The 20470-nt window shown below is 71.6% G+C and overlaps 15 non-coding genes across 15 annotated transcripts; 9 read left to right on the top strand and 6 right to left on the bottom strand.

Moving 5' to 3' along the window:
• Positions 1-297: 297 nt before the first annotated feature.
• Positions 298-368, bottom strand: TRNAG-GCC (transfer RNA glycine (anticodon GCC)). The gene has a single exon. It is a non-coding gene; the product is annotated as a tRNA-Gly (tRNA).
• Positions 369-2103: 1735 nt separating this feature from the next.
• Positions 2104-2186, bottom strand: TRNAL-CAG (transfer RNA leucine (anticodon CAG)). The gene has a single exon. It is a non-coding gene; the product is annotated as a tRNA-Leu (tRNA).
• Positions 2187-2766: 580 nt separating this feature from the next.
• TRNAD-GUC (transfer RNA aspartic acid (anticodon GUC)) lies at positions 2767-2838 on the top strand. The gene has a single exon. It is a non-coding gene; the product is annotated as a tRNA-Asp (tRNA).
• A 687-nt stretch (positions 2839-3525) lies between these two features.
• On the top strand, positions 3526-3597 carry TRNAG-UCC (transfer RNA glycine (anticodon UCC)). Its single transcript has one exon. It is a non-coding gene; the product is annotated as a tRNA-Gly (tRNA).
• Positions 3598-3877: 280 nt separating this feature from the next.
• On the top strand, positions 3878-3949 carry TRNAE-CUC (transfer RNA glutamic acid (anticodon CUC)). Its single transcript has one exon. It is a non-coding gene; the product is annotated as a tRNA-Glu (tRNA).
• A 3048-nt stretch (positions 3950-6997) lies between these two features.
• TRNAG-GCC (transfer RNA glycine (anticodon GCC)) lies at positions 6998-7068 on the bottom strand. Its single transcript has one exon. It is a non-coding gene; the product is annotated as a tRNA-Gly (tRNA).
• A 1734-nt stretch (positions 7069-8802) lies between these two features.
• On the bottom strand, positions 8803-8885 carry TRNAL-CAG (transfer RNA leucine (anticodon CAG)). The gene has a single exon. It is a non-coding gene; the product is annotated as a tRNA-Leu (tRNA).
• Positions 8886-9465: 580 nt separating this feature from the next.
• On the top strand, positions 9466-9537 carry TRNAD-GUC (transfer RNA aspartic acid (anticodon GUC)). Its single transcript has one exon. It is a non-coding gene; the product is annotated as a tRNA-Asp (tRNA).
• Positions 9538-10224: 687 nt separating this feature from the next.
• On the top strand, positions 10225-10296 carry TRNAG-UCC (transfer RNA glycine (anticodon UCC)). Its single transcript has one exon. It is a non-coding gene; the product is annotated as a tRNA-Gly (tRNA).
• Positions 10297-10576: 280 nt separating this feature from the next.
• TRNAE-CUC (transfer RNA glutamic acid (anticodon CUC)) lies at positions 10577-10648 on the top strand. Its single transcript has one exon. It is a non-coding gene; the product is annotated as a tRNA-Glu (tRNA).
• Positions 10649-13708: 3060 nt separating this feature from the next.
• Positions 13709-13779, bottom strand: TRNAG-GCC (transfer RNA glycine (anticodon GCC)). Its single transcript has one exon. It is a non-coding gene; the product is annotated as a tRNA-Gly (tRNA).
• A 1736-nt stretch (positions 13780-15515) lies between these two features.
• On the bottom strand, positions 15516-15598 carry TRNAL-CAG (transfer RNA leucine (anticodon CAG)). Its single transcript has one exon. It is a non-coding gene; the product is annotated as a tRNA-Leu (tRNA).
• A 580-nt stretch (positions 15599-16178) lies between these two features.
• On the top strand, positions 16179-16250 carry TRNAD-GUC (transfer RNA aspartic acid (anticodon GUC)). The gene has a single exon. It is a non-coding gene; the product is annotated as a tRNA-Asp (tRNA).
• A 681-nt stretch (positions 16251-16931) lies between these two features.
• Positions 16932-17003, top strand: TRNAG-UCC (transfer RNA glycine (anticodon UCC)). Its single transcript has one exon. It is a non-coding gene; the product is annotated as a tRNA-Gly (tRNA).
• A 280-nt stretch (positions 17004-17283) lies between these two features.
• Positions 17284-17355, top strand: TRNAE-CUC (transfer RNA glutamic acid (anticodon CUC)). The gene has a single exon. It is a non-coding gene; the product is annotated as a tRNA-Glu (tRNA).
• The last annotated feature ends 3115 nt before the right edge of the window (positions 17356-20470 follow it).

Below are 20470 nucleotides of genomic sequence, written 5' to 3'. Positions count from 1 at the left end.
CGAAAGGCGTGAGCCGAGCGGGGTCACGGGAGCGAAGAGCAGAGGGACAAGGAAGGCGTGTGGGCACAAGAGTGGCTGAGCGGTCGAGGTGTCTGGGCACGGGGGCTTGGTTCCCCGCGTGCACTTTCTGTCTCCAGGGCGAGAGAGGGGGCTTGGGGGTGGGGGCGGGGGAGACGAGAGCACGTGGAATGTGCTGCGGTGGGCCGCAGAGCCGGTGTGGGACAGGTGCCTTGAGCGCGGGAGAGAGGAAGCCTCGCTCGGCGTTGGGGCGGCGGGACCAAAAGGGGATCGGGGTGCTGCATGGGCCGGGAATCGAACCCGGGCCTCCCGCGTGGCAGGCGAGAATTCTACCACTGAACCACCCATGCACCGATGGCCGCCGCCACCAGCCGCCCGACGCTGGTCCCCGCCCGCCCTCCGCGGCCACCTGCTCCATCTGAGCAGGCGGCGGACTGGTGGGCTCCAAGAGAGGCTCCAGGTACGTGAAGGGCGCTAGGGCGCAGGCGCGGTCGCAAGGGGGCGGGCGAGGAGGCACCGAGGCACCGAGGCAGGCTCGGCCCGTGCCGCGCCTTCTCTGCCGCCCAGGGCCGCGGCGAGATGGCCGGCGTCGCCAGAGGCAGCCGGGAGCCGGACCAAGCCTGGCCCGCGCCCGAATGCCAGTCAGGGTAGGCGATCTGTGGGCGGGTGCAGCTGAAGGCCGACGTTTCCTTCGACGACCCACAGCCCGGTCCCAAAGTGCCTTGGGCGGCTGGCTTTCTTGCCGGGGCGCTGGGCGCGAGGGCGGGCACGGGCGGGAACGGTGCTCCGGCTGTGCGAGGGCGGGGGGCGGCGGGGCGTGGGGGGAGCCGTCGGAGCTGGAGGCCCGGGAGCGCGGCCTCCGCCGCCGCCCGCCGCCGAGCGGGCCTCAGGCCCAGAGGCCAGGCCAAGTGCCCGAGCCTGGCTTCTGCGCTCTGGCCGACGGCTCCCCGGCCAGGGTCCAGCTCCGGTGCGTCGGTGGCGAGGCAGGAGCGCGGTCTCGGATCGGAGGAGCGCTGTGGCGCAGTGGCTGCCGGCTCGCGGGCAGCCCGCTGAGGGAGCGCGCCGGTGTGGTGGGGTTCGGCCCCGGCTGCGGTTTCCCGCTTGGAGACGCGGTGTGGCCGCCGAGGGGGGTGGCCCCGGCTGGGGGCCGGACGTTGGCGGGTGCGTGACGGGGGGGGGGGCCCAGGGCTTCTGCTGGCTACTCACTGGAGCAACCTTCCCGGCTTGGGCTCAGGTGCCAGGCAGGCCCTGTGCAGGGAGGGCTCTGTCGTTGGCTGGCGAGCAGATGGCTGCGCTGCGCGTGTCCCGGGAGGCAGGCAGGTGGCCAGGGCGAGGCCCCGAGGTGAAAAATCGCGGTGGGTGGCACAGGCCAGCAAGATGGGGACCGCGACCTCAGTAGGGTGTGGAGAGAATGGCATGGGTGGGCAGGCGGGCGGGGCTGGCGGCAAGGACAGAACGTCGGACGGTTGTGCTGCTGGTTGCGCGAGTGTCAGGCTCTCAGAGGGAGTCGCTGTTCAGCAGACAGAAGTCGGACGGTGACCCGTGGAGGGCTTTCTTCACGCAGGGCGCGGTGAGGGAGCGGCAGTGGGAGCGGAGACGGGAGTGGGAGGGAGGCAGTTAGGGAGGGGGGAACCCACAAGCACGGAGCGGGGGGAGGGGGCGCGGGGAGGGGGTGGGGCGCAGGGATCGGGTCGGAGGGAGGTGGGGGGCGCCGGGGCGGGGAGGGGAAGCAGGGGAGGGAAAGATGTGGTGCAAAGTCCTGAAGCTTCCGCGTGCGGGGGGTCAGGTAGGAAGGGTGTGTGAGTGGGTGGGGGAGCGCGTGCGTCCAGCAAGCCAGTTGCCAGGGGGTTCAAGGCGCCGGAGCACCCTCCTGGGCTATTTCTGCCAGGCCGGCGCACGGGTCGGCAGGAAAGGTGGCCGTGCCTGAGCAGCTGGTGGGGCGAGAGGCGTGGGTGTAGGGGCTGGACTTTGGAGAGGCGGCAAGAGCGCAAGCCAGCGACGGACGGTAAGGCGGTAAAGAGCTGCGACGGGGTGTCGCGGAGGCCCGGGACCCGGGCATTTGTTGGGCGGGCCAAAAGGTTGGCGTGTCAGGAGTGGGATTCGAACCCACGCCTCCAGGGGAGACTGCGACCTGAACGCAGCGCCTTAGACCGCTCGGCCATCCTGACGGCGGGCCCGGGCGCGTGTCCGCTCACCTGGCTGGGACCCGACGCGCAGAGCGGTGCCACCCTGGCCGCACGCGGCGCCTGGCGGGCCGCTGTGTGGGCGCGCAAGGGACGGGACCCGCGCGCCGACCGGCGGGGAGACTCGCCGGGCTCCGCCGCCCACACACCCTCGCCCACCCCCGGCCCCCGCCGGGCCGCGTCCCCGGGGTGCGGCCGTCCTCTGCCGCCAGCCCCCACCCGCGCCTCTCCTCGCGGCGGACGTGGCACGGCGCGCGCCCACCTTCTCCCCGCCGCCTTGCTCGCCCTCTCGGGCCTCTTCCTGCCGGCGCGATCCCCGCACTGGAGGCAACAGGCAGCGCGCACTCGGAGCGTTGAGCAGCCCCGGGTCCGGGTCCGGGTCCGGGTCCGGGTCCGCATCCGCATCGAGGTCGCCATCTGCTTTGTCGAATGACGCGATTGTTTAGGGGTCGGGTCGGGCCGGGCCGGGCACGCGCCGGGCAGCCGTGGTGGGCAGGAGGTCGAGAGCAGGGTAGGCGTCGGCGGGCAGCCGGACAGCGATCGCGCGCCGGGGCGGCCGCCGCCGTCCTCGTTAGTATAGTGGTGAGTATCCCCGCCTGTCACGCGGGAGACCGGGGTTCGATTCCCCGACGGGGAGGCAAGACGCCCTCTTTTGGTCGCCGGCACCGCTCTCCGTCCAGCCGCTTGCGCCCAAGGGCCCTTCTTCTCCCTCCCCCGCCCTCCAGCGAGGCGCAGGCCGCCGACTCGTGCCCCGGCTGCCCACCCTCGCCCACCCGGACCCTTCTCCCCTCCTCCTTGTCCTCCTCCTCGCCGGGCGCTTGCTCGCCGCAGCCGAGCGAGGGCTTCCTCTGCTCCTCCCCACGGCGCCCGACGAGCGGCCCTGCCAAGGTGGCTGGCGCAATGGGCTCCTTGCGACGCGACGCACAGCTGCACAGCTGCCGGGACGGGTCGGGGGTCGGATGGGTCCCCCGCCTCGGTGCCTCGCGGAAGTGGCCTGGCGGAGCCGCCGGTGGAGAAGGGCTTGGCCGAGCCCGCTGCCGCAGGACCTGAGGAGGGAGGAGGAGGGCGGACGTGACGGGGTCGGGGTCGGCTTTGGCTTTGGTCGGGTCGAACGGCGGCCAGGGCGCCCCCAGAGGCGGTCGGGCCGGCGGACGAGGGCCGCTGCGTCTGGCGCGGGGCGGCCGTTGGCGGCGCCTGGGGCAGCGCCGAGCTGCGAGCGGGCGGGGCGTCGGGGCAGGGCTGCGCCGGGCGGCGGCAGCGGCGGCGGCGTGACGGCGCCGGCGCGAGCCCCGGGCCGGCATCTCGGGGCGGCCCGGGCTGTGCAGCGTTGGTGGTATAGTGGTGAGCATAGCTGCCTTCCAAGCAGTTGACCCGGGTTCGATTCCCGGCCAACGCAGCGGGCCGACCTTTTGCGGAACCGCAGGGCCCTCCTGGCCCGGAGCCGGGAGCCGGAGGCCGGGAGCCGGGCCCGCGGCCGTGTGCGTGTGTGCGAGAAGGAGGCGCGCGCAGTGTTTTGAGGGTGCAGCCGGGCAGGAAGAACGCTAGGGCGCCTGCATTGCCGGGGGCCGCGCGCGGCTGGCCTGCCAAAGGCAGGGGGCTGGCGCCAAGGGAGCGCCGAGCGGGCGGGATGGAGGCCCCGGGTCCAGGAGGCGCAGGCCAGGCCCGAGGCCTGACGCTCCCTGGTGGTCTAGTGGTTAGGATTCGGCGCTCTCACCGCCGCGGCCCGGGTTCGATTCCCGGTCAGGGAAGCCTTATCTTCTTCCTCTCCGCCTCCCCACCTCCCCAGCACCTCCACAACCCCCTTTTAGCCCACGCCAGAGCTCGCTCGCTCGCTTCGCCCCTTACCCCTCGGCCTCGGCCCCGGACCCCCGACAAGGCCACCCGGCACCCTCCACGGCCAGCCCAAGCCCTGCCACCTCACCTGCGCCCCTGCCAACCTTTTTGGCCCTCGCTCGCCTCGCCTCGCCCACCCGACGTCTCTCCTCCTCCTCCTCCTCCTCCTCCTCCTCCTCCTCCTCGGACGCTCGCCTCGCTCCCGCTCTTCCTCAGCCCCAAACCACAGTGGCCCGGGCAGCCACTCTCGCCTGCCGTGGCCACCGCACGTGCTTCGACTCTCCAGCGGCACGCCTTCGGCCGGGACAAACGTCGCGGCCCCCAAGCCACCCCTTCCTGCCTCCTGAGGTGTGGCTCGGGTTGGGGTGGTGGGGGAGGGCGCGGGGTCTACGTCGCCAGGTCCGGCCACCGGCCGGGGCCTGTGGCGTGCTCTTTTACTTGGCGCCTCGTGCCGGCGAAGGCGCGGGCAGCTTACCCGCCGCCGCCGGCCAGGTCCTGTGCCGGCTGCGTCTCCCCGGGGCCGCCGATTGGGCGCCAAGTGCGTCGTGGTCTCGTGCGCCGAGGGGAGCCGAGAGCCGGAGCCTGGCGCCCGGGAGGCGGAGAAGTCAGAATGAACCTGGACCCGTCCGTCTGTCCGGGTAGCTAGACCACCGGGCGGCGGCGGCGGAGGAGACAGAGCAGGGAGATGGAGGAGGCCAGTCTGGCCAAGCAGGGGGGGTGGGGGGCTGGAGGCAGAGGGATGACAGAGTGGACTTCTGGCCAACATTGTATTCGACTGGGCATCACCGACGCTCTCAGTCCTCTCACCAAGTGGCCAGAAGGTTACCGGGAACGCTTCCCTGCCCGACACACCCCTCCCCCCACCCGCCACCTAGATTGGACGGTCCGATGCGTTCCCGTTCCCGCCTTACCGACCATCCAGCCACCCAGGATGGACGCCATCCCTGTCTCCACCCTTGGATCCATCTCCTTCTGTGGACACTCCCCGAAGTAGGTGGCAGCTCTCGGTCTCCTTCCCGCCACAACAACCGGGCCGCTGTCAGCGACTTGAACACCTCTTCGCCGACTGGCTCCTTCGGAGGCAAAAGTGGAGAGCCGAGCCCAGGAAGGGCAGAGAGCCGCGGCGGCGGCGGCGGCGGCGGCGGCACACTCCGCGGGTTTAGACGGAGCCGTTCTGACGTGTGCCGAGGAGCCCCTGTGGGCATGGGGGTGCTCACCGCCAGCGCAGGAAGTTCCCTCACCGGCCTGGCCGGGGTGCTGGGGGTGAGTGTGGGTGGGCGGGTGACAGAGCGGGATGAAGGTGTCTGTTCCCGTGGGTGGCCTCCCACGCGGGTCAGGGCACAGGGCCAAACGACCCCGAAAAGAGGGGACGGCCGTGAGCGTCGTGCTGCTCACGGGGGAGGTGTGGGAGGGCGTCCCGGGTGGGTCGGAGTGGAGCGTGGGCGGGGAGGTGCGGGGCTTGCGGGATGTGGCCGGGAGTGCGGCTGGCCGCTCAGGCAGGGGCTCTGCACAGGCTCCGGGCGGTGGCGCACCTTGCCCGGCACGGGTGCCGCGGGGGGGGGGGGGGGGGCGGTGCGGTGGGGGGGCCGAGGTTTAGGGTGCCGGTGGGGACGGAGCAGGGGTTTGTCCGAGGGGCCCGAGGGAGGAGGACAGGACCGGTGGAAGTGTGCGTAGAGGGGCCCGGGGTCCACGGGGTTGGTGGCGGAGGGATGGAGGGGGTGAGCCTGGGGGCTGGAAGGAACAGCAGGTGGCGGGCAGGGGGCGTGGGCCCTGGCGCGAGGAAGATGGAAGCCCCCGTGGTGGGAGAGGGCCCAGGCCGGCGAGACTGGTGTCCTGTGCTGCGAGGTGGTCAGGCGAAGGAGTAGGGTGAGAGGAGGGGTAGGCAGCAGGCAAGGGTGGGGAATTCAACTGCCCCAGAGACACAAGTGACCTCTGCCCACGACAAAGAGTCGGGTCTCAGGTGTGTGTCTGGGGTTGAGTTGAAAAGAGGCCAAAGGGACGAATGCAACCCGCGGTCCCCGGCCAAGCAGAATTTGGAACGTGGGGGCCGCGGGTGGGGGCGGAGCGGGGAGGGGAGTGTGGGGCAGGAGAGGAGTAGGGGTGTCTGGGGGAGTAGGAGGGTGGTGAGGGGTGGAGGAGGAGGTGCTGGGGCTGGCGGTGCCGCTTGGGGTTTGCAGGCTGTGGTGCTGTTGGACCCGGGAGTGTCCGCGGTGGTTCTCGGGGTGGTGGTGCTGCCTGCGACGGGGGTGTTCGTGGCGGCGGCGGTGACGATAGCGGTGGTGCTGGCCCTGGTGGAGGTGACTCGGTGGACTTGGTGGTGGTGGCGGCGGAGGTGGTTTTAGTGGTGGAGGGGCGGGCCAGCGTTTGGGAAATAGAGCGGCCAAGCGGGAGAAGGTGAATGAATGCTCGCTGTGTGTGTGCATCGTGATGATATCGTGGAACTCTTCGGAACGACTGGAGCGCGCGCCATCACGAGTCGGTGACCGTCGGGGAGAATGCGGTGGATCACTCGTAGGAGTGGCAAGTTGCCTCCTACTGGTGGTAGGAACCGACACGGTCTGATTCTCGGAGTGGGGGTAGAGCGAGGCAGAGAGCGGGGGCGAACCCCCGTGACGGAGTGGGGCGTGCGGGGGCCAGTGTGTGGTGCAGGGTAGCCTTCCTCGAAGCGAAAGGCGTGAGCCGAGCGGGGTCACGGGAGCGAAGAGCAGAGGGACAAGGAAGGCGTGTGGGCACAAGAGTGGCTGAGCGGTCGAGGTGTCTGGGCACGGGGGCTTGGTTCCCCGCGTGCACTTTCTGTCTCCAGGGCGAGAGAGGGGGCTTGGGGGTGGGGGCGGGGGAGACGAGAGCACGTGGAATGTGCTGCGGTGGGCCGCAGAGCCGGTGTGGGACAGGTGCCTTGAGCGCGGGAGAGAGGAAGCCTCGCTCGGCGTTGGGGCGGCGGGACCAAAAGGGGATCGGGGTGCTGCATGGGCCGGGAATCGAACCCGGGCCTCCCGCGTGGCAGGCGAGAATTCTACCACTGAACCACCCATGCACCGATGGCCGCCGCCACCAGCCGCCCGACGCTGGTCCCCGCCCGCCCTCCGCGGCCACCTGCTCCATCTGAGCAGGCGGCGGACTGGTGGGCTCCAAGAGAGGCTCCAGGTACGTGAAGGGCGCTAGGGCGCAGGCGCGGTCGCAAGGGGGCGGGCGAGGAGGCACCGAGGCACCGAGGCAGGCTCGGCCCGTGCCGCGCCTTCTCTGCCGCCCAGGGCCGCGGCGAGATGGCCGGCGTCGCCAGAGGCAGCCGGGAGCCGGACCAAGCCTGGCCCGCGCCCGAATGCCAGTCAGGGTAGGGGATCTGTGGGCGGGTGCAGCTGAAGGCCGACGTTTCCTTCGACGACCCACAGCCCGGTCCCAAAGTGCCTTGGGCGGCTGGCTTTCTTGCCGGGGCGCTGGGCGCGAGGGCGGGCACGGGCGGGAACGGTGCTCCGGCTGTGCGAGGGCGGGGGCGGCGGGGCGTGGGGGGAGCCGTCGGAGCTGGAGGCCCGGGAGCGCGGCCTCCGCCGCCGCCCGCCGCCGAGCGGGCCTCAGGCCCAGAGGCCAGGCCAAGTGCCCGAGCCTGGCTTCTGCGCTCTGGCCGACGGCTCCCCGGCCAGGGTCCAGCTCCGGTGCGTCGGTGGCGAGGCAGGAGCGCGGTCTCGGATCGGAGGAGCGCTGTGGCGCAGTGGCTGCCGGCTCGCGGGCAGCCCGCTGAGGGAGCGCGCCGGTGTGGTGGGGTTCGGCCCCGGCTGCGGTTTCCCGCTTGGAGACGCGGTGTGGCCGCCGAGGGGGGTGGCCCCGGCTGGGGGCCGGACGTTGGCGGGTGCGTGACGGGGGGGGGGGCCCAGGGCTTCTGCTGGCTACTCACTGGAGCAACCTTCCCGGCTTGGGCTCAGGTGCCAGGCAGGCCCTGTGCAGGGAGGGCTCTGTCGTTGGCTGGCGAGCAGATGGCTGCGCTGCGCGTGTCCCGGGAGGCAGGCAGGTGGCCAGGGCGAGGCCCCGAGGTGAAAAATCGCGGTGGGTGGCACAGGCCAGCAAGATGGGGACCGCGACCTCAGTAGGGTGTGGAGAGAATGGCATGGGTGGGCAGGCGGGCGGGGCTGGCGGCAAGGACAGAACGTCGGACGGTTGTGCTGCTGGTTGCGCGAGTGTCAGGCTCTCAGAGGGAGTCGCTGTTCAGCAGACAGAAGTCGGACGGTGACCCGTGGAGGGCTTTCTTCACGCAGGGCGCGGTGAGGGAGCGGCAGTGGGAGCGGAGACGGGAGTGGGAGGGAGGCAGTTAGGGAGGGGGGAACCCACAAGCACGGAGCGGGGGGAGGGGGCGCGGGGAGGGGGTGGGGCGCAGGGATCGGGTCGGAGGGAGGTGGGGGGCGCCGGGGCGGGGAGGGGAAGCAGGGGAGGGAAAGATGTGGTGCAAAGTCCTGAAGCTTCCGCGTGCGGGGGGTCAGGTAGGAAGGGTGTGTGAGTGGGTGGGGGAGCGCGTGCGTCCAGCAAGCCAGTTGCCAGGGGGTTCAAGGCGCCGGAGCACCCTCCTGGGCTATTTCTGCCAGGCCGGCGCACGGGTCGGCAGGAAAGGTGGCCGTGCCTGAGCAGCTGGTGGGGCGAGAGGCGTGGGTGTAGGGGCTGGACTTTGGAGAGGCGGCAAGAGCGCAAGCCAGCGACGGACGGTAAGGCGGTAAAGAGCTGCGACGGGGTGTCGCGGAGGCCCGGGACCCGGGCATTTGTTGGGCGGGCCAAAAGGTTGGCGTGTCAGGAGTGGGATTCGAACCCACGCCTCCAGGGGAGACTGCGACCTGAACGCAGCGCCTTAGACCGCTCGGCCATCCTGACGGCGGGCCTGGGCGCGTGTCCGCTCACCTGGCTGGGACCCGACGCGCAGAGCGGTGCCACCCTGGCCGCACGCGGCGCCTGGCGGGCCGCTGTGTGGGCGCGCAAGGGACGGGACCCGCGCGCCGACCGGCGGGGAGACTCGCCGGGCTCCGCCGCCCACACACCCTCGCCCACCCCCGGCCCCCGCCGGGCCGCGTCCCCGGGGTGCGGCCGTCCTCTGCCGCCAGCCCCCACCCGCGCCTCTCCTCGCGGCGGACGTGGCACGGCGCGCGCCCACCTTCTCCCCGCCGCCTTGCTCGCCCTCTCGGGCCTCTTCCTGCCGGCGCGATCCCCGCACTGGAGGCAACAGGCAGCGCGCACTCGGAGCGTTGAGCAGCCCCGGGTCCGGGTCCGGGTCCGGGTCCGGGTCCGCATCCGCATCGAGGTCGCCATCTGCTTTGTCGAATGACGCGATTGTTTAGGGGTCGGGTCGGGCCGGGCCGGGCACGCGCCGGGCAGCCGTGGTGGGCAGGAGGTCGAGAGCAGGGTAGGCGTCGGCGGGCAGCCGGACAGCGATCGCGCGCCGGGGCGGCCGCCGCCGTCCTCGTTAGTATAGTGGTGAGTATCCCCGCCTGTCACGCGGGAGACCGGGGTTCGATTCCCCGACGGGGAGGCAAGACGCCCTCTTTTGGTCGCCGGCACCGCTCTCCGTCCAGCCGCTTGCGCCCAAGGGCCCTTCTTCTCCCTCCCCCGCCCTCCAGCGAGGCGCAGGCCGCCGACTCGTGCCCCGGCTGCCCACCCTCGCCCACCCGGACCCTTCTCCCCTCCTCCTTGTCCTCCTCCTCGCCGGGCGCTTGCTCGCCGCAGCCGAGCGAGGGCTTCCTCTGCTCCTCCCCACGGCGCCCGACGAGCGGCCCTGCCAAGGTGGCTGGCGCAATGGGCTCCTTGCGACGCGACGCACAGCTGCACAGCTGCCGGGACGGGTCGGGGGTCGGATGGGTCCCCCGCCTCGGTGCCTCGCGGAAGTGGCCTGGCGGAGCCGCCGGTGGAGAAGGGCTTGGCCGAGCCCGCTGCCGCAGGACCTGAGGAGGGAGGAGGAGGGCGGACGTGACGGGGTCGGGGTCGGCTTTGGCTTTGGTCGGGTCGAACGGCGGCCAGGGCGCCCCCAGAGGCGGTCGGGCCGGCGGACGAGGGCCGCTGCGTCTGGCGCGGGGCGGCCGTTGGCGGCGCCTGGGGCAGCGCCGAGCTGCGAGCGGGCGGGGCGTCGGGGCAGGGCTGCGCCGGGCGGCGGCAGCGGCGGCGGCGTGACGGCGCCGGCGCGAGCCCCGGGCCGGCATCTCGGGGCGGCCCGGGCTGTGCAGCGTTGGTGGTATAGTGGTGAGCATAGCTGCCTTCCAAGCAGTTGACCCGGGTTCGATTCCCGGCCAACGCAGCGGGCCGACCTTTTGCGGAACCGCAGGGCCCTCCTGGCCCGGAGCCGGGAGCCGGAGGCCGGGAGCCGGGCCCGCGGCCGTGTGCGTGTGTGCGAGAAGGAGGCGCGCGCAGTGTTTTGAGGGTGCAGCCGGGCAGGAAGAACGCTAGGGCGCCTGCATTGCCGGGGGCCGCGCGCGGCTGGCCTGCCAAAGGCAGGGGGCTGGCGCCAAGGGAGCGCCGAGCGGGCGGGATGGAGGCCCCGGGTCCAGGAGGCGCAGGCCAGGCCCGAGGCCTGACGCTCCCTGGTGGTCTAGTGGTTAGGATTCGGCGCTCTCACCGCCGCGGCCCGGGTTCGATTCCCGGTCAGGGAAGCCTTATCTTCTTCCTCTCCGCCTCCCCACCTCCCCAGCACCTCCACAACCCCCTTTTAGCCCACGCCAGAGCTCGCTCGCTCGCTTCGCCCCTTACCCCTCGGCCTCGGCCCCGGACCCCCGACAAGGCCACCCGGCACCCTCCACGGCCAGCCCAAGCCCTGCCACCTCACCTGCGCCCCTGCCAACCTTTTTGGCCCTCGCTCGCCTCGCCTCGCCCACCCGACGTCTCTCCTCCTCCTCCTCCTCCTCCTCCTCCTCCTCCTCATCCTCGGACGCTCGCCTCGCTCCCGCTCTTCCTCAGCCCCAAACCACAGTGGCCCGGGCAGCCACTCTCGCCTGCCGTGGCCACCGCACGTGCTTCGACTCTCCAGCGGCACGCCTTCGGCCGGGACAAACGTCGCGGCCCCCAAGCCACCCCTTCCTGCCTCCTGAGGTGTGGCTCGGGTTGGGGTGGTGGGGGAGGGCGCGGGGTCTACGTCGCCAGGTCCGGCCACCGGCCGGGGCCTGTGGCGTGCTCTTTTACTTGGCGCCTCGTGCCGGCGAAGGCGCGGGCAGCTTACCCGCCGCCGCCGGCCAGGTCCTGTGCCGGCTGCGTCTCCCCGGGGCCGCCGATTGGGCGCCAAGTGCGTCGTGGTCTCGTGCGCCGAGGGGAGCCGAGAGCCGGAGCCTGGCGCCCGGGAGGCGGAGAAGTCAGAATGAACCTGGACCCGTCCGTCTGTCCGGGTAGCTAGACCACCGGGCGGCGGCGGCGGAGGAGACAGAGCAGGGAGATGGAGGAGGCCAGTCTGGCCAAGCAGGGGGGGTGGGGGGCTGGAGGCAGAGGGATGACAGAGTGGACTTCTGGCCAACATTGTATTCGACTGGGCATCACCGACGCTCTCAGTCCTCTCACCAAGTGGCCAGAAGGTTACCGGGAACGCTTCCCTGCCCGACACACCCCTCCCCCCACCCGCCACCTAGATTGGACGGTCCGATGTGTTCCCGTTCCCGCCTTACCGACCATCCAGCCACCCAGGATGGACGCCATCCCTGTCTCCACCCTTGGATCCATCTCCTTCTGTGGACACTCCCCGAAGTAGATGGCAGCTCTCGGTCTCCTTCCCGCCACAACAACCGGGCCGCTGTCAGCGACTTGAACACCTCTTCGCCGACTGGCTCCTTCGGAGGCAAAAGTGGAGAGCCGAGCCCAGGAAGGGCAGAGAGCCGCGGGCGGCGGCGGCGGCGGCGGCGGCGGCGGCGGCACACTCCGCGGGTTTAGACGGAGCCGTTCTGACGTGTGCCGAGGAGCCCCTGTGGGCATGGGGGTGCTCACCGCCAGCGCAGGAAGTTCCCTCACCGGCCTGGCCGGGGTGCTGGGGGTGAGTGTGGGTGGGCGGGTGACAGAGCGGGATGAAGGTGTCTGTTCCCGTGGGTGGCCTCCCACGCGGGTCAGGGCACAGGGCCAAACGACCCCGAAAAGAGGGGACGGCCGTGAGCGTCGTGCTGCTCACGGGGGAGGTGTGGGAGGGCGTCCCGGGTGGGTCGGAGTGGAGCGTGGGCGGGGAGGTGCGGGGCTTGCGGGATGTGGCCGGGAGTGCGGCTGGCCGCTCAGGCAGGGGCTCTGCACAGGCTCCGGGCGGTGGCGCACCTTGCCCGGCACGGGTGCCGCGGGGGGGGGGGGGGCGGTGCGGTGGGGGGGGCCGAGGTTTAGGGTGCCGGTGGGGACGGAGCAGGGGTTTGTCCGAGGGGCCCGAGGGAGGAGGACAGGACCGGTGGAAGTGTGCGTAGAGGGGCCCGGGGTCCACGGGGTTGGTGGCGGAGGGATGGAGGGGGTGAGCCTGGGGGCTGGAAGGAACAGCAGGTGGCGGGCAGGGGGCGTGGGCCCTGGCGCGAGGAAGATGGAAGCCCCCGTGGTGGGAGAGGGCCCAGGCCGGCGAGACTGGTGTCCTGTGCTGCGAGGTGGTCAGGCGAAGGAGTAGGGTGAGAGGAGGGGTAGGCAGCAGGCAAGGGTGGGGAATTCAACTGCCCCAGAGACACAAGTGACCTCTGCCCACGACAAAGAGTCGGGTCTCAGGTGTGTGTCTGGGGTTGAGTTGAAAAGAGGCCAAAGGGACGAATGCAACCCGCGGTCCCCGGCCAAGCAGAATTTGGAACGTGGGGGCCGCGGGTGGGGGCGGAGCGGGGAGGGGAGTGTGGGGCAGGAGAGGAGTAGGGGTGTCTGGGGGAGTAGGAGGGTGGTGAGGGGTGGAGGAGGAGGTGCTGGGGCTGGCGGTGCCGCTTGGGGTTTGCAGGCTGTGGTGCTGTTGGACCCGGGAGTGTCCGCGGTGGTTCTCGGGGTGGTGGTGCTGCCTGCGACGGGGGTGTTCGTGGCGGCGGCGGTGACGATAGCGGTGGTGCTGGCCCTGGTGGAGGTGACTCGGTGGACTTGGTGGTGGTGGCGGCGGAGGTGGTTTTAGTGGTGGAGGGGCGGGCCAGCGTTTGGGAAATAGAGCGGCCAAGCGGGAGAAGGTGAATGAATGCTCGCTGTGTGTGTGCATCGTGATGATATCGTGGAACTCTTCGGAACGACTGGAGCGCGCGCCATCACGAGTCGGTGACCGTCGGGGAGAATGCGGTGGATCACTCGTAGGAGTGGCAAGTTGCCTCCTACTGGTGGTAGGAACCGACACGGTCTGATTCTCGGAGTGGGGGTAGAGCGAGGCAGAGAGCGGGGGCGAACCCCCGTGACGGAGTGGGGCGTGCGGGGGCCAGTGTGTGGTGCAGGGGTAGCCTTCCTCGAAGCGAAAGGCGTGAGCCGAGCGGGGTCACGGGAGCGAAGAGCAGAGGGACAAGGAAGGCGTGTGGGCACAAGAGTGGCTGAGCGGTCGAGGTGTCTGGGCACGGGGCTTGGTTCCCCGCGTGCACTTTCTGTCTCCAGGGCGAGAGAGGGGGCTTGGGGGTGGGGGCGGGGGGAGACGAGAGCACGTGGAATGTGCTGCGGTGGGCCGCAGAGCCGGTGTGGGACAGGTGCCTTGAGCGCGGGAGAGAGGAAGCCTCGCTCGGCGTTGGGGCGGCGGGACCAAAAGGGGATCGGGGTGCTGCATGGGCCGGGAATCGAACCCGGGCCTCCCGCGTGGCAGGCGAGAATTCTACCACTGAACCACCCATGCACCGATGGCCGCCGCCACCAGCCGCCCGACGCTGGTCCCCGCCCGCCCTCCGCGGCCACCTGCTCCATCTGAGCAGGCGGCGGACTGGTGGGCTCCAAGAGAGGCTCCAGGTACGTGAAGGGCGCTAGGGCGCAGGCGCGGTCGCAAGGGGGCGGGCGAGGAGGCCACCGAGGCACCGAGGCAGGCTCGGCCCGTGCCGCGCCTTCTCTGCCGCCCAGGGCCGCGGCGAGATGGCCGGCGTCGCCAGAGGCAGCCGGGAGCCGGACCAAGCCTGGCCCGCGCCCGAATGCCAGTCAGGGTAGGGGATCTGTGGGCGGGTGCAGCTGAAGGCCGACGTTTCCTTCGACGACCCACAGCCCGGTCCCAAAGTGCCTTGGGCGGCTGGCTTTCTTGCCGGGGCGCTGGGCGCGGAGGGCGGGCACGGGCGGGAACGGTGCTCCGGCTGTGCGAGGGCGGGGGCGGCGGGGCGTGGGGGGAGCCGTCGGAGCTGGAGGCCCGGGAGCGCGGCCTCCGCCGCCGCCCGCCGCCGAGCGGGCCTCAGGCCCAGAGGCCAGGCAAGTGCCCGAGCCTGGCTTCTGCGCTCTGGCCGACGGCTCCCCGGCCAGGGTCCAGCTCCGGTGCGTCGGTGGCGAGGCAGGAGCGCGGTCTCGGATCGGAGGAGCGCTGTGGCACAGTGGCTGCCGGCTCGCGGGCAGCCCGCTGAGGGAGCGCGCCGGTGTGGTGGGGTTCGGCCCCGGCTGCGGTTTCCCGCTTGGAGACGCGGTGTGGCCGCCGAGGGGGGTGGCCCCGGCTGGGGGCCGGACGTTGGCGGGTGCGTGACGGGGGGGGGGCCCAGGGCTTCTGCTGGCTACTCACTGGAGCAACCTTCCCGGCTTGGGCTCAGGTGCCAGGCAGGCCCTGTGCAGGGAGGGCTCTGTCGTTGGCTGGCGAGCAGATGGCTGCGCTGCGCGTGTCCCGGGAGGCAGGCAGGTGGCCAGGGCGAGGCCCCGAGGTGAAAAATCGCGGTGGGTGGCACAGGCCAGCAAGATGGGGACCGCGACCTCAGTAGGGTGTGGAGAGAATGGCATGGGTGGGCAGGCGGGCGGGGCTGGCGGCAAGGACAGAACGTCGGACGGTTGTGCTGCTGGTTGCGCGAGTGTCAGGCTCTCAGAGGGAGTCGCTGTTCAGCAGACAGAAGTCGGACGGTGACCCGTGGAGGGCTTTCTTCACGCAGGGCGCGGTGAGGGAGCGGCAGTGGGAGCGGAGACGGGAGTGGGAGGGAGGCAGTTAGGGAGGGGGGAACCCACAAGCACGGAGCGGGGGGAGGGGGCGCGCGGGGAGGGGGTGGGGCGCAGGGATCGGGTCGGAGGGAGGTGGGGGGCGCCGGGGCGGGGAGGGGAAGCAGGGGAGGGAAAGATGTGGTGCAAAGTCCTGAAGCTTCCGCGTGCGGGGGGTCAGGTAGGAAGGGTGTGTGAGTGGGTGGGGGAGCGCGTGCGTCCAGCAAGCCAGTTGCCAGGGGGTTCAAGGCGCCGGAGCACCCTCCTGGGCTATTTCTGCCAGGCCGGCGCACGGGTCGGCAGGAAAGGTGGCCGTGCCTGAGCAGCTGGTGGGGCGAGAGGCGTGGGTGTAGGGGCTGGACTTTGGAGAGGCGGCAAGAGCGCAAGCCAGCGACGGACGGTAAGGCGGTAAAGAGCTGCGACGGGGTGTCGCGGAGGCCCGGGACCCGGGCATTTGTTGGGCGGGCCAAAAGGTTGGCGTGTCAGGAGTGGGATTCGAACCCACGCCTCCAGGGGAGACTGCGACCTGAACGCAGCGCCTTAGACCGCTCGGCCATCCTGACGGCGGGCCTGGGCGCGTGTCCGCTCACCTGGCTGGGACCCGACGCGCAGAGCGGTGCCACCCTGGCCGCACGCGGCGCCTGGCGGGCCGCTGTGTGGGCGCGCAAGGGACGGGACCCGCGCGCCGACCGGCGGGGAGACTCGCCGGGCTCCGCCGCCCACACACCCTCGCCCACCCCCCGGCCCCCGCCGGGCCGCGTCCCCGGGGTGCGGCCGTCCTCTGCCGCCAGCCCCCACCCGCGCCTCTCCTCGCGGCGGACGTGGCACGGCGCGCGCCCACCTTCTCCCCGCCGCCTTGCTCGCCCTCTCGGGCCTCTTCCTGCCGGCGCGATCCCCGCACTGGAGGCAACAGGCAGCGCGCACTCGGAGCGTTGAGCAGCCCCGGGTCGGGTCCGGGTCCGGGTCCGGGTCCGCATCCGCATCGAGGTCGCCATCTGCTTTGTCGAATGACGCGATTGTTTAGGGGTCGGGTCGGGCCGGGCCGGGCACGCGCCGGGCAGCCGTGGTGGGCAGGAGGTCGAGAGCAGGGTAGGCGTCGGCGGGCAGCCGGACAGCGATCGCGCGCCGGGGCGGCCGCCGCCGTCCTCGTTAGTATAGTGGTGAGTATCCCCGCCTGTCACGCGGGAGACCGGGGTTCGATTCCCCGACGGGGAGGCAAGACGCCCTCTTTTGGTCGCCGGCACCGCTCTCCGTCCAGCCGCTTGCGCCCAAGGGCCCTTCTTCTCCCTCCCCCGCCCTCCAGCGAGGCGCAGGCCGCCGACTCGTGCCCCGGCTGCCCCACCCTCGCCCACCCGGACCCTTCTCCCCTCCTCCTTGTCCTCCTCCTCGCCGGGCGCTTGCTCGCCGCAGCCGAGCGAGGGCTTCCTCTGCTCCTCCCCACGGCGCCCGACGAGCGGCCCTGCCAAGGTGGCTGGCGCAATGGGCTCCTTGCGACGCGACGCACAGCTGCACAGCTGCCGGGACGGGTCGGGGGTCGGATGGGTCCCCCGCCTCGGTGCCTCGCGGAAGTGGCCTGGCGGAGCCGCCGGTGGAGAAGGGCTTGGCCGAGCCCGCTGCCGCAGGACCTGAGGAGGGAGGAGGAGGGCGGACGTGACGGGGTCGGGGTCGGCTTTGGCTTTGGTCGGGTGGTCCAGGGCGCCCCCAGAGGCGGTCGGGCCGGCGGACGAGGGCCGCTGCGTCTGGCGCGGGGCGGCCGTTGGCGGCGCCTGGGGCAGCGCCGAGCTGCGAGCGGGCGGGGCGTCGGGGCAGGGCTGCGCCGGGCGGCGGCAGCGGCGGCGGCGTGACGGCGCCGGCGCGAGCCCCGGGCCGGCATCTCGGGGCGGCCCGGGCTGTGCAGCGTTGGTGGTATAGTGGTGAGCATAGCTGCCTTCCAAGCAGTTGACCCGGGTTCGATTCCCGGCCAACGCAGCGGGCCGACCTTTTGCGGAACCGCAGGGCCCTCCTGGCCCGGAGCCGGGAGCCGGAGGCCGGGAGCCGGGCCCGCGGCCGTGTGCGTGTGTGCGAGAAGGAGGCGCGCGCAGTGTTTTGAGGGTGCAGCCGGGCAGGAAGAACGCTAGGGCGCCTGCATTGCCGGGGGCCGCGCGCGGCTGGCCTGCCAAAGGCAGGGGGCTGGCGCCAAGGGAGCGCCGAGCGGGCGGGATGGAGGCCCCGGGTCCAGGAGGCGCAGGCCAGGCCCGAGGCCTGACGCTCCCTGGTGGTCTAGTGGTTAGGATTCGGCGCTCTCACCGCCGCGGCCCGGGTTCGATTCCCGGTCAGGGAAGCCTTATCTTCTTCCTCTCCGCCTCCCCACCTCCCCAGCACCTCCACAACCCCCTTTTAGCCCACGCCAGAGCTCGCTCGCTCGCTTCGCCCCTTACCCCTCGGCCTCGGCCCCGGACCCCCGACAAGGCCACCCGGCACCCTCCACGGCCAGCCCAAGCCCTGCCACCTCACCTGCGCCCCTGCCAACCTTTTTGGCCCTCGCTCGCCTCGCCTCGCCCACCCGACGTCTCTCCTCCTCCTCCTCCTCCTCCTCCTCCTCCTCCTCATCCTCGGACGCTCGCCTCGCTCCCGCTCTTCCTCAGCCCCAAACCACAGTGGCCCGGGCAGCCACTCTCGCCTGCCGTGGCCACCGCACGTGCTTCGACTCTCCAGCGGCACGCCTTCGGCCGGGACAAACGTCGCGGCCCCCAAGCCACCCCTTCCTGCCTCCTGAGGTGTGGCTCGGGTTGGGGTGGTGGGGGAGGGCGCGGGGTCTACGTCGCCAGGTCCGGCCACCGGCCGGGGCCTGTGGCGTGCTCTTTTACTTGGCGCCTCGTGCCGGCGAAGGCGCGGGCAGCTTACCCGCCGCCGCCGGCCAGGTCCTGTGCCGGCTGCGTCTCCCCGGGGCCGCCGATTGGGCGCCAAGTGCGTCGTGGTCTCGTGCGCCGAGGGGAGCCGAGAGCCGGAGCCTGGCGCCCGGGAGGCGGAGAAGTCAGAATGAACCTGGACCCGTCCGTCTGTCCGGGTAGCTAGACCACCGGGCGGCGGCGGCGGAGGAGACAGAGCAGGGAGATGGAGGAGGCCAGTCTGGCCAAGCAGGGGGGGTGGGGGGCTGGAGGCAGAGGGATGACAGAGTGGACTTCTGGCCAACATTGTATTCGACTGGGCATCACCGACGCTCTCAGTCCTCTCACCAAGTGGCCAGAAGGTTACCGGGAACGCTTCCCTGCCCGACACACCCCTCCCCCCACCCGCCACCTAGATTGGACGGTCCGATGTGTTCCCGTTCCCGCCTTACCGACCATCCAGCCACCCAGGATGGACGCCATCCCTGTCTCCACCCTTGGATCCATCTCCTTCTGTGGACACTCCCCGAAGTAGATGGCAGCTCTCGGTCTCCTTCCCGCCACAACAACCGGGCCGCTGTCAGCGACTTGAACACCTCTTCGCCGACTGGCTCCTTCGGAGGCAAAAGTGGAGAGCCGAGCCCAGGAAGGGCAGAGAGCCGCGGCGGCGGCGGCGGCGGCGGCGGCGGCGGCGGCACACTCCGCGGGTTTAGACGGAGCCGTTCTGACGTGTGCCGAGGAGCCCCTGTGGGCATGGGGGTGCTCACCGCCAGCGCAGGAAGTTCCCTCACCGGCCTGGCCGGGGTGCTGGGGGTGAGTGTGGGTGGGCGGGTGACAGAGCGGGATGAAGGTGTCTGTTCCCGTGGGTGGCCTCCCACGCGGGTCAGGGCACAGGGCCAAACGACCCCGAAAAGAGGGGACGGCCGTGAGCGTCGTGCTGCTCACGGGGGAGGTGTGGGAGGGCGTCCCGGGTGGGTCGGAGTGGAGCGTGGGCGGGGAGGTGCGGGGCTTGCGGGATGTGGCCGGGAGTGCGGCTGGCCGCTCAGGCAGGGGCTCTGCACAGGCTCCGGGCGGTGGCGCACCTTGCCCGGCACGGGTGCCGCGGGGGGGGGGGGGGGGGGGCGGTGCGGTGGGGGGGCCGAGGTTTAGGGTGCCGGTGGGGACGGAGCAGGGGTTTGTCCGAGGGGCCCGAGGGAGGAGGACAGGACCGGTGGAAGTGTGCGTAGAGGGGCCCGGGGTCCACGGGGTTGGTGGCGGAGGGATGGAGGGGGTGAGCCTGGGGGCTGGAAGGAACAGCAGGTGGCGGGCAGGGGGCGTGGGCCCTGGCGCGAGGAAGATGGAAGCCCCCGTGGTGGGAGAGGGCCCAGGCCGGCGAGACTGGTGTCCTGTGCTGCGAGGTGGTCAGGCGAAGGAGTAGGGTGAGAGGAGGGGTAGGCAGCAGGCAAGGGTGGGGAATTCAACTGCCCCAGAGACACAAGTGACCTCTGCCCACGACAAAGAGTCGGGTCTCAGGTGTGTGTCTGGGGTTGAGTTGAAAAGAGGCCAAAGGGACGAATGCAACCCGCGGTCCCCGGCCAAGCAGAATTTGGAACGTGGGGGCCGCGGGTGGGGGCGGAGCGGGGAGGGGAGTGTGGGGCAGGAGAGGAGTAGGGGTGTCTGGGGGAGTAGGAGGGTGGTGAGGGGTGGAGGAGGAGGTGCTGGGGCTGGCGGTGCCGCTTGGGGTTTGCAGGCTGTGGTGCTGTTGGACCCGGGAGTGTCCGCGGTGGTTCTCGGGGTGGTGGTGCTGCCTGCGACGGGGGTGTTCGTGGCGGCGGCGGTGACGATAGCGGTGGTGCTGGCCCTGGTGGAGGTGACTCGGTGGACTTGGTGGTGGTGGCGGCGGAGGTGGTTTTAGTGGTGGAGGGGCGGGCCAGCGTTTGGGAAATAGAGCGGCCAAGCGGGAGAAGGTGAATGAATGCTCGCTGTGTGTGTGCATCGTGATGATATCGTGGAACTCTTCGGAACGACTGGAGCGCGCGCCATCACGAGTCGGTGACCGTCGGGGAGAATGCGGTGGATCACTCGTAGGAGTGGCAAGTTGCCTCCTACTGGTGGTAGGAACCGACACGGTCTGATTCTCGGAGTGGGGGTAGAGCGAGGCAGAGAGCGGGGGCGAACCCCCGTGACGGAGTGGGGCGTGCGGGGGCCAGTGTGTGGTGCAGGGTAGCCTTCCTCGAAGCGAAAGGCGTGAGCCGAGCGGGGTCACGGGAGCGAAGAGCAGAGGGACAAGGAAGGCGTGTGGGCACAAGAGTGGCTGAGCGGTCGAGGTGTCTGGGCACGGGGGCTTGGTTCCCCGCGTGCACTTTCTGTCTCCAGGGCGAGAGAGGGGGCTTGGGGGTGGGGGCGGGGGAGACGAGAGCACGTGGAATGTGCTGCGGTGGGCCGCAGAGCCGGTGTGGGACAGGTGCCTTGAGCGCGGGAGAGAGGAAGCCTCGCTCGGCGTTGGGGCGGCGGGACCAAAAGGGGATCGGGGTGCTGCATGGGCCGGGAATCGAACCCGGGCCTCCCGCGTGGCAGGCGAGAATTCTA

The sequence above is a fragment of the Diceros bicornis genome, chromosome 4, assembly GCF_020826845.1.
Source record: "Diceros bicornis minor isolate mBicDic1 chromosome 4, mDicBic1.mat.cur, whole genome shotgun sequence".
Classification (NCBI taxonomy): Eukaryota; Metazoa; Chordata; class Mammalia; order Perissodactyla; family Rhinocerotidae; genus Diceros; species Diceros bicornis.
Note: the sequence above shows the minus strand (reverse complement) of the source record. Positions and strands in the feature narration are given on the sequence as shown.